This window comes from Hetaerina americana, unplaced genomic scaffold, assembly GCF_022747635.1.
Source record: "Hetaerina americana unplaced genomic scaffold, ioHetAmer1.1.p SCAF_10, whole genome shotgun sequence".
Lineage (NCBI taxonomy): Eukaryota > Metazoa > Arthropoda > Insecta > Odonata > Calopterygidae > Hetaerina > Hetaerina americana.
The window spans coordinates 53,975,755-53,986,525 of NW_027286070.1; the positions used below are offsets into that span (position 1 = coordinate 53,975,755).

Below are 10,771 nucleotides of genomic sequence, written 5' to 3' on the forward strand. Positions count from 1 at the left end.
CGAGATAGTAGAACATAGTCCGGCTTGTGGCTGAAAGCTCTACCGATCAGGCTACTTCGCTCCATATGCAGACCAACAATGGGTCTTTATTTCTGAGGCAAGATCGACAATTTATTGTCTGTTCTAGACATATCACGTGAACCTTCGGTCACAGCAACAGCAGATATATTACATTAAGCTACGTGACGTATAGTCACTAATACTTTATGTAATACAAATTGTTGTAACATAAATACACCAATATATACATTCATCTTCATCAATAGTATTTCAATCTGAATATTGGTCGTCTGGATCCTTAAACTCTTTATATTTCTAATACTAACACTCTTTTACGCCCCTCTGGGCCTTCCATCTAAAATACCTCTCCAATTGGCTTACATATTTCTCCTCCCTCTTGCTTTTTGCGCCTATCCTTCTACTATGCTCTCGAAAACTTCATTATGCATACTAATCAACAATATATATGCTGTAGTCCAAGTGTTGTCAACCGATTGTCAATCAATGAAATAATGTCATTGCAACAACGCTTTTAGCAGAAAAACGAGGCCATTACGGATGGGAAAAGGGGACAAGGGAGGTATACATTACGGTTGGGAAAAGGGGACAAGAGAGGTATAAAATGGCGCAAGTGAGAATATAAGATAAATTTAGTGAATGAAGACGAAGCTAACGACATGGCAAGTGATCCGCTGATGCTGCAATCACGCCCCACAACTGAAGAAGACCCGGAGTAGGAGGCACTTCGTACTCCAGATTTTTGTCTCGAATATTTTCAGCATTCATAGCCGCAACATTCCAATATTTACGCTTGAGCCAAATTGCTCTCATTCAATCGTCCCTATTTACATGGAAGCAGAGAGCGCTCGAACGCGAAGCGATTATGCATAAGAAAATCTTTCCTCTTTTGCATTTATTCCTCCGAGATTCTCACGAATTGGATCGTTCGAAAGATGAGTCGAAAATGATATAAATCCTCTGGGTTAAGTACTCCATTTCCATTATCAACCTCACTCCCTTGGCGTTAGTGTGCAGCATGAGTTTTTAATTTATTTTATTTATTTAGTAAAAATTGTGCACATACAGCAGGATTGCCAATTTATAGTGACACGTATAACAGCAACATATAAGGACACAAACATACAAACATCAACAAGACTATAATTAGCAGTTATTAGAGATAAATTTTCATAGAAATAACAAAAACAGTGAAAGAAAGGAACAAAACCGGGATGTGGGAGTGAAAGGAGAGATTGTGCTAGTTCTTTCGAGAGAGATGTGTCAGAGAAAGGTTTATAAATGTGTTGGCTGGGAGTGAGAGGGGGTCAATGCTTTCGGGAAGGGAATTCAGTAAAGCGGGGAGACGGAAGAAAAGGGAACGTTTGGTGAGGGACAATCTGGGAACGGGTTGGTGGAATAAAGAGTGATCGCGGGTAACTCGGGGGGGAACTCTGAAATTGATAAGGGAAATTAGTTCAGGACAGTCGTTAATGGAGTTAAGGGTGTTATGCATGAGTTTTAAATCGGATTTTAGACGTAGAGTGGAGAGATTACAAATCGAGAGCGAGGAAAGAAGTGATTCAGTGGGCGAGTCCCGAAGATGGGGGACTCTGTACTTGACAATTTTACTGAAAAAATTAGTTATCGAGTTAAGGGTATTAAGGTTAGATAGGGCAGACATAAATTTTATAATCAGTGATTTCGAAAGTGTTTCTTAGACTTATGCGTCAGAGGAGGTCTCAGAAGTTCGGAATGAAAGCTGAAAAGACAAATTTTATCATTTCAGTTTTGAAAAAAAATATAAACATGATAATGAATTATGAGAATGTAGTTGAGAAATGCATGTGGATGAGGAAACAATGAATAATTTTCAATCCAGGCTGATCGAAAGCCTTAGCGGTCCCTATTATCGCCATCTCTAGGGTGCGGACTTCGAGAGACGCACGTGGGCGGGTAGAGAGTGGATTATGAGCACGGTGAAGCAGTCATCGAATTACCAAACATGAATCTGGGCGCGGGTGGGGATGGGTATTTGGTTGAGGGTGGATTCCTTGTATGAAGAGCGGTGGCTGTTGACACGTAAAGAAAGGGGCGTTGTGCATTCCATTGCGTAAAACGCGTGGCACATTGTGCACCGTATAAGGAGTGGTCATTGGTGCGGTGGCCGGTGCGGTGGCTTCCCACCCAGAGGGGTGGGAAGCCAGTACGGGTTCAAATCCCGGCGGTGTTGAATATTTTTCAGAGGTCTCGATCTCTTATTGAGGTGCTTTGTGGAGGGCACTTTGAGTGAGTATGCCGTCCGTCGGATGGAAAGTTAAGCTGCGGACCCCTTGGCGCCTTTCGTAAAGAGTAGGCTAATGCCGACGCCGGGTTTCTCTCCACGCTTCATCCTTTCCTGTCAATCCCCTATGGCGCAAATGAACTCAGCTGTCGGTCGCCTCCCCTTAATACTAGTACTACGTTCATTAGGTATGTGAGTGTCCTTTCTAAGTGTTTCTACTGCGTTAAGATCTTTATTAGATTTTATGGAAACATCTGTGTCCGTGTTCGAAAGATATTAACTCACATTGAAAATTCTTCAATTCCTTCGATTAGTATTACATTTGATCAAGCTGAAGCACTTTAGAGGACCGTGTAAATGTTACATATGGTGTCAGGGGAAGCGTCAATCAGGAAATTTTGTGAGATCAAGAGAAAAATGTTCAAGACCAAAAATCAATTATTCAGCCCGCAAGTAAATATCCTGTCTGACCTGCACGCATGGAAACAGATCACTTCTACTGCGTACTACGCAGTTGTGGTGGAGAATTCGACGCCTGCGCAGGACACGCGCCCCTGCCAACCACCACTCCCCTCACACCCCTATTTGAACGTACACGCCCCTGGGCTCGGTTCGAGTAAAACTTTGTGGGGTGGGATATTCGGGGCTTCATCTTCCTGTTGCCAAGGGTGGTTACGGCGGGAATTCTTTCCATTTCCTAACGCACATTCCCAAAAATGTCTGATCGCGACATTGAGAGTAAGCTATACATAAATATCAAGACAGGCGGCTTCGTAACTAATCAGCAAAGTAGCCCTCAGTTGGTTAACTTTTCTAGGCGTAATGGCATTGCATCGTTCACTTTTTATAAGCGGAAAAACCTATTCTCCATAGAAATTAATTAAAAGCCATAATTATGCATGGATACCAATATATGAATGGTGTCCTCATGAAATAATCATGGCGCAAACCGCACTATTACATTTTTGGGGGAGAGCTCGATGAAAAGAATGATTAATCTTATAATTGTGTTGCACTGCATGTGATTGAACTCTTTTGTTATTAGCGTGTAGATTCTATTGCAAAGATACTGTATGCGTGATTATTTGATTAAAAGCGGGTTTGAAAATTAACTCGCTGAGGTTATTAGGCAAGATACAATTTACATTAATTTTAAGGTGCTAATTATAATTCAATAAAAATACTACAATACTTATCAGTAAAAATACTTAGTGTATATTATGAATCGATCCAATTTTTTTGGGATGGATAGGACGGGGGGACTTATGGGGATTGATTGCTAGAACGTTGTTTTTCCGTTGCTGCGAAACACTGATTAGCCGTCTCCGAACGCAATGGATTATCATACTTTGCAACAAAATTGTCGGTAGCATTGTTTGGAGTTTGATCGAGTCTTAAACGACAGTGGACCCTCGCGGTTAAGCATTTTGCAACGCACAGAAATATCAAAAAACGAATGATATTTTTGATAATATATAAACGATAAAAGGTGCAACAAAATGTGGTTCTGCTTGGAAAATCTTTGAGATTTGGGAGAGTTGGGTATTCGTGGTTACATAGGAAACCATAGCGGTCGAACCCGAAGGTTGGTTTGATGGTTGTGGGCAAAACTTACTTCCCATCGCACCCTATGGCGTGTGAAATTCACGCATAGGGGTGAAAGGAAAATTAGTCGCGCAGTTCCTTTCCCTGTTACTTTTGTGGTTTCCTAGGAAGATCTTGTTCCCAAAAATCACGCCGCTGTTTCCAGTGTCGTCAAGCATATTTGAGCTTTGGTCATCTTGTCAGGAACCGACCGCCATGTGCAGTTAGCTACCACAATCATATGCTATATATATATATATATATATATATATATATGTATAATATATATATATATAGCATATATATATATGTATAATATATATATATACATATAGTATATATATATGTATTATATATATATATATATATATATATATGTTTGTGTCTGTGTGTCGTATCATATATATATATTTATTTATTAATACACATTTATATATACATATATGTATATAGAAAAACATATGTGGGTCGCGGCAGTCCAGGGATAGAGCGTTGGACTACTGGACGGAGGGTCCCGGATTCGATTCCCTGGCAAGTCTCTGGGCACCTGCAGCTCCACCCAAGTTATGTATGATTTTTCGGGTACCAGATCTTCCTGGGAAACTATAACAGGCACAGGGACAGGAACTGGCCCCCCTACCTTCGGGTTGATTACTGTGTTTATGGTTATATGATACGACACGCACACACACACATTCATATATATGGCATATGATTGTGGTAGTTTACTACACAATTTGGATAGACGTATGTGGCACAATAATAATATCTATCGCGTAGACGTTCGTTTTAATAGCTCAAAAAAAAATAATGGAGGTCCTTGAAAAATGAATAATTCGAAGGAAAAAATTAAAACCTTTTCCGTTCACTCCTACCCTAAGCAGCTCAATCCCTACCAACCTCATGCACTCCAGAATAGCCACTTTCGAAATCCTCTTCGTATTTTTAAATCTTTGGCCAGAGAAAACTCTTTCACCAAACTGACCGTAACGTTTTGATGCCTTTCAACACCCCTTCAACTTCTCTTCTCCGTCCGCATCCCCTGTTTGTCTGCTTTCCCCTACAAATCCTAGTCTTCACCCACAGCATCTTGAGCTTCTTCATTTCCTTTGCGTGCAGGAACTTAATTCTTCCCTGTGCATACCCGCGTAGATAAAAAATTTCCTCGCTTCACTTACCTTACATCTCTGAGATACGAAGCTTGGTATCTGACAACCTCATTTCTTCGCCATGTAATTCCACATTCTATGCACATGAACTCACTGACCAATGTTAACTTTCTGTCTCTAATTCGGAATTTGTCTATCAGTTCTCTCTGTTTCGATTGAATTTCCCATACCATCGTGATTCCTCTATAGATCCAAGGAAAGATTGAATGAGTATGACGCCACACGACGCGGTAACACAGGGTTGTCGAAATAGAACTACACTAGTGAAATTGATAAAGCCGGTAAATATTTAGGACCCAATAATTTACTAATAGGATAGTTGCGCAATTTGGTTAACATAATAACTATCACGATTTGTAGGAAATTTAGGAATGGGTACACATTTAAGATCTTTCAAAAATACCCGCCATACCATTTAAGGTAAATGTTCGATGCAGTAAACATACAAAAGTAGGATATCTGATGAACACAACGTAACTTTAATTAATTACAGTTTTCTTATTAGAGTAGCTTCAGTATTATTTCCTTGGGAGTCCGTTAATGCGATAAATAGCAAAGACCTTTCGAGGTGATTCAGTCTGTTGATGATCGTGATTTTTGCGCATAGCCACTTTTACAAGTAAAAAATGCTTGAACTGCCGCGCAAGACATGACGGTGGCACGTGCTGACACATGACTGTGTGGTGTCACTTTCTATCTCTTTCTTTGATCACTTGATGTGTGGTGTGCAAAGAATCACTCCATGATTGGATGAACACCTTTTCCGACTCTATGAAATCCTCTCACTGGTGTATCAATCGACTACGTGATGGATCGATTGTAATCGTGAGAGCAGAAGAGTGAAGGACGACGTTGATTTTAAGGAGAAAAGTTGCACCATTAAAGTAAAGTCTTCTATCATCTATGAGAAACTCCCACAATACAAACCCTAACTGTTCTCTCTGATAAAAGGTCGTTTGTATCGATAACGGTGCACGACTATAATTTAGGTGTTCTAATTTCAACGATAATTACGTAGACATTTTCTCACCATCATGAATTTACTCGAATTGTTCAATTTTTATGCTGAGTTTTGTTTTCTTGATACACAATGTTAGGTTTTCTTTTCAAAATGTGTGCAAGAACGCAAGTTAGCGACCACCCCATGTGATGGCAATCAATTGAGTTGCTTTCATGATGTCATGAGCTTCAAAACGAGCATCGCCAAGTCGCGAGAGAAAGTGAATTGGCACTGAAACTTTTTCATAACTTATATTTTATCAACTTTATGAACGAGTTTTCTGGACATATATGAATTTATATTCTCTTTACCTTGATGAATTGAAATTATAAATTACATTAAGGAATGTATTAGCTTTTGTTTAAAAAAATGTGAATTCATGATTGCGAAATGTTGCTACTTAAGAACAGCGTTATTATTTAAATTCTATGCCTATGAAGGATAAACGAAGTTATGCACCTGACGGTCGGTTTGATAGGTGATGGTTGATTTCATCAAATACTTATCCCAGTATCGTGTGAAATTCACGCATCAGGGTAGGAGGGGCCAGATCCATTCACTGTGCCGCATATGGTTTCCCAGGAAGTTCTGTTGCCCGAAAAATCCCACAGCTAGGTTGAAGCTGATGCCAAGTGTGGCGTGCCGGGAACCGAAGTTGGCTCCTCCGGTTAGCTCCATATGCCAAGCATCCCATGTGGTCTAGTGGCTAGGATATCTGGCTTTCACCCAGAAGGCCCGGGTTCGATTCCCGGCATGGGAACAATTTTTGCATCCTGGAATGTTTACTTGGCAATATCCCTAGTTGCCTTTGCTTTCTTTTCTCGATGACATTGTGAATATTGATTATCCTACAAAAATATTTGTGCAGTCTCATTTTCTGGAAACTCGCAGTCGTACGGGTAAATGACGCCACCAAATAAAGCTGAAGAAGTAATTGATCAATTTTCACCTTTCGGTAGAAAACCAGAGGATAGAAAGTTTGTCATGCATTTGAAACCTTAAGAATTCGCCGTTGAACGTTTTCTATACACCTGAAAAGTTCCACGTTTGTAGAGGAAGGATGTAATCGGTGCTCTATACAAGAAGGTTAAAGTACCACCGTGGAGTGAGAAGGGAAGATATGTGTTAACAGTTAGAGGTAAGTCGGGTAAGCACAAAAGATCTAATAGAAATGGAAGGAATATCTAGAAGAACTGTATGGTGAAGAACTTAGGCCAACAAGGTTAGACATACAGGAAAGACATTATGACGTAGATGAAGATAGCTTACATCCAAGCATACTCTACGATGAGATAGAAAAGGCATTTAAGGGTGAAGAAATCAAGTAATGTCGTAGGGGTAGACAACATTCCTGCGGAATTACTAATAGGTTTAGGGCTGATTTCTAACATCTATGAGGAAGGAATCTGGCCGGAAGATTTTGTGATAACAGTGTTAGCTCCTATTCTGAATAAGGAAAAGGCTGCAATATGTAAAGATTACAGATCAATAAGCTTAATTCCCCACGCCGCTAATGTGGTCCTCAGGATCATTGACCAAAGGATGGAGAGTTGGACAAATGATTACTTAGGGAATGATCAGTTTCTGTTTCGGACGGGGAGAGGCACGCGTGATGCCACTGCAATAATGAGGTCACTAACCGAGAGAAATACAGAATAAAATGAAGACATATTTTCCTGTTTCGTGGATTTCTAAAAGGCTTTTGATAGAGGGAATTGGGGAAAACTAATGAGTTTATTGCAGAAAGTATAAATAGATTGGAAGGACAGGATCCTAATCCACAAACAACTTGGACATGTCTCAGACTGCTAAGCTGCGATAGGTGGATGAAGAATCCGAATGGCCAGTGTTAGGAAGGGTAATAAGGTAGGGTTGTCCATAATCACCGGTGCTGTCCAACGCGGGTAATTCCTAAAATCAGTTACGTTTGCTGATTACCAAGCTCTAGTTTCTCAGTCAGCCAAGGGGTTGCAAGCATTGCTGAGTGAATCAGAAATTCAGTGCGATAGATATTGAATGAGAATCAATATTAATATAACAAAGGTTATGCGATTTTCCAGAAAGATAGGGGCTACGCTAAACATCAAAATGGGAAGGCAAAAACTAGAGCAGGTACAACAGTTTACGTATCTTGGAATTGTTTTCGACCAACACGGCCAAAGTTGTAGGGATTTAAGGAGAATAATTGGACTAGGCAGGGACGCTTTCAAAAGGAGGAGGGAGTTTGATAACAGGGACACCGGCAAAGGATGCTGGCAAAAGACTCGTCAAAACTTTGCTATGGAACGTAGATGTGTACGACGCGGAAACATAGTCACTGAAGTAGGATGATAGACGTAGATCGGAGGCTTTTGAAATTTTGGTGTGGAGAAGGGCAAATGGACCGAAAGGAAAACGAATAGGGAAGTGCTATTTTAAGTGGGGGAGGAGAGGGGATTAATGGAAGAAATCATAAGGAGGTAGGAGAAATTGATGAAGGGCCTATTGACTGGTAGTGGGATGTTGAAGACTGTAATAGAAGGAAGAAAGTAGACAAACGAAGAAGGGGCAGGAATAGGATAGGGATGTTGAACGAGATGAAGGGAGGATGGATGAAGAGGGGCTTGTTGTAGAGTAGGATGTTGATGCGTCTTTTGTAGGGAGTCACAAAATCTTTTTGTTAGATGTGTCCGTCCAAAACCTAATATCTAATTATGTGGTCATAGATGACGGTAATTCAAACTCTTGATTCCGGCTCTCATAGGACAATGGTCGACAATATGTGAATGAAAGTTAATCGGGAGAATGTTGAATTTCATGATACTCAGATCATGTCGTATTTATTTACGATGAGAAATAATTTTTATGATATCCTTTTTTGTTTGAATAAATAAAGGTTTCGTCATCAATGTGCATTCATCGCATATTTACAGCCATCGTAAACAATTGAAACTAAAGTTATCATTTGGTAACATTTCAATGGAGCGTTAACATTGTTACTGGAGGAATAGTAGAGCAAAGATAACAATGGCTTCATTAATTTTTTATATTAAATATCCAAATGCTTCGCCCTAAATATAACACGGTAAAAACAAGCCAATGTACCTCAAGCCGGGCAGTTTTATGACTTTAATTATTCGCATTACTATTTCGGTTGGTTTCTATTCAAAGTCAGCATTTCATTCCGTGAACAATGTGCAACTCTTTACTTCAATACATATCCCCGGCGCTCAGTTGTGTAGAGGCGACGGTGTTGAAAGCTGTCAGGCGGTGGTGCAAAACCCTCGACTCGCGGACCTCGTTTTTTGAACGAAACAACACTTGAAATTTCACATTATAATTTCTTTTTAGCATAGGATTATTAGAAACTAAATTCAGTAGAATTATTTGATTAAAAGTGACGTCTATTAGTTAATCTTAAGTACCTTTTGATGCAATATAATAAAAGTTGAAATTCAAAAATGAATTTATATACTATTTGCTGCAATTTTCTCAATGCGCCTCGCAAAGCTTGGAGGACATCTGTTGCGAGTCGCGTTGATAGTCAGTTAGCTCATCACTGACTCAAGGGAACAGGAAATAGTGGGAGTGGATACACACTCTCCGCCCCTTGGAAAACGCTTGGATAATCGGAGCAGGCAGGGAAAAGATTAATATCGTGTAGAATCAAGAAGAAAAAGGTGATGGGTGAATTCTTGCACATGTACGCGCGAGTAGCAAGACACAGTGGATAGCGACTCCACATCCTCTTGCGTTGACATATACCGGGAGTATGAAGCTCTTTCAGTTTGATGGGCTTAAGTGTATCACGATGGCAAAAGGCGTGACACTGGCTGGACACACCCATTTTCACGAAATCCAATCGGCGACCACTCCCAGCGTCTCAAGTTCAAGGCGAGCTCCGAACGATGAATTGCCTCGTTGTTTGCCTTCGGCACATTACACGTAAATATAATTAGATTAGACAACGAGAAAGTTTGCGGGTAAGTTCTCAGGCGGGGATTCGTTTCAAAGCCTCTAGTTCAATGATGTACATGGAATGATCGATGGGGTCATTGAAACGAAACGTTTCGCTCAAGTCATGTCAAAGGGCGAATCTATCCTTGAGGGCGAAGAGCATAGATAACGGAAACGGAGCCACTTGAGTCTAAGAAATTACTCAGACAAATGAGATTAAGTTCTTACTCCGAGAAATATGACGTGATTTTTCGACAGACTCTTTTATACATAATTGCAATACCACTTCCAAAATAGTGTAAACACTGAGGAAGATGCAATTTACTGAGTGCTGTTTTTCAGTCCCACATCATGCGTTTATTTTCGCTTTATTAATTGTTGAGCCCTTACATTCAATCTCTTTGAGCTTAATATCCTGTCAAAATACATAATTATTCCTAACATTATTCCATCCAAAAATTTCGCTGTATCACTTTGCTTTCTATTTCCCTTCCAATTAAGATCCTTATTAAGAATTTATTTTGCATTATGGCTCGTGCTCTTCTTTGTAATTTTAGAGTTATATTAAAACCTTTCTTTGTCCTCGACCCGATTGAGAGGGTTTTTTAAAGGTCCACCCCATTATATATCCTTCTTAATCTATCTCAAGAGGCTATTTCCTCAAGTGGATTAAACCTCGGACCACCAAACAGTCCAGTGGTGTGTGTTTCGTAGCATTAGAGCTACTGCTAATGGTATTCAGAATTTCTTCGGTCATCAAGTTCATCATTTCTTCGGTTTTTCAAGTATGATGGCTCAAAA

General features: G+C 40.0%; 1 non-coding gene across 1 annotated transcript; it reads left to right on the forward strand.

Annotated features, from left to right (window-relative positions):
• The first annotated feature begins 6,722 nt into the window (after positions 1 to 6,722).
• TRNAE-UUC (transfer RNA glutamic acid (anticodon UUC)) lies at positions 6,723 to 6,794 on the forward strand. The gene has a single exon. It is a non-coding gene; the product is annotated as a tRNA-Glu (tRNA).
• The last annotated feature ends 3,977 nt before the right edge of the window (positions 6,795 to 10,771 follow it).